The sequence below is a fragment of the Sinocyclocheilus rhinocerous genome, unplaced genomic scaffold (assembly GCF_001515625.1).
Source record: "Sinocyclocheilus rhinocerous isolate Xijiao unplaced genomic scaffold, SAMN03320098_v1.1 scaffold1492, whole genome shotgun sequence".
In the NCBI taxonomy this organism is placed as follows: Eukaryota; Metazoa; Chordata; class Actinopteri; order Cypriniformes; family Cyprinidae; genus Sinocyclocheilus; species Sinocyclocheilus rhinocerous.
The window spans coordinates 225,224-226,286 of record NW_015636532.1 but is presented as its reverse complement, the minus strand read 5'-3'; positions in this window follow the sequence as shown (position 1 = coordinate 226,286).

The window sequence follows — 1,063 nt, the reverse complement described above, 5'->3', positions numbered from 1 at the left end:
AAAAAACCCAGTGGGCTCCCCCAAAGTCCACGGTATAGTTTGAACACTGGGCTTATGGAAGGGAGGGGTTTGCTCTGAACTTGCTTGGAACGAATCGTTTCGAAATCATTGGCAAATGACTCTAATATTAAATGTATATTCTGAGAAAATTACAATGTTTTCTGACCTTAGATGCATTTAAACCTGTTGTAGGGGTCTCCAACACAATATTAGGACACTTTAAAATACCATATGACCTGCTCTTTAACGTTGTTTGCAAAATAATCCCTGACCCTGTTACATATAAACTGAATTACTTTGATTTAACATGAATATTATGTGTCTACACCAACCAGTGCGCATGTGCAGTCCTAATCGCGTGTCTCAGAACACTGACTGTTTCTAAAGGCAGCTACAGTGACACAATGACTTTACCAGTTAGCGACTAGCTCTTTTATTTAGAAGGCCATACTATTCCGCTATGTTGCGAATTGCACTTTCTCTCATTCAGAAGTAGCCTAATATTAGCCTACAGTTTTGTTAATTGATCTAATTCTGTGTCTCTGGAAAAGCGTGATCTATGACATTGTATTTTGTTGAATATCCGAGTTTTTTGTCTGTTTGTTAATGAGGGATTTTGTGGACACATGAATGTTTTTAGATTTGTGGAGTAAAGATAAAATTAGACAATTGTGGTAAGATAACCCCCACGAATTGGCACATACAGTGCACAGCATAAATGAGTACACCCCCTCTAAAACTTAACAAATTCAGCAATTACTCTTTACTTAGAAGACAAGACATGTTAAGGTTCTTTGGAGATATAATGTTCCAACAAGCCTGCTTGATCAATTACCAAAGAAGAATGCCAAAATTATTCAGCAAAATAAGATTTTCTTATCAAACTGATAAAATGTTGTGTTGCAAAAATGAGTACACCCTCCTGAAAGTTACTAAATAAAAATAAAAAAGTGTATAGGTTTAAGGCTATTTTTGATCAACAGGTAAGTATATTGAACCAAAACTTTTAAAGACAAGTAATTTCCTGACAATTAAAAGTGTTATATAGCCCACTGAATCATAC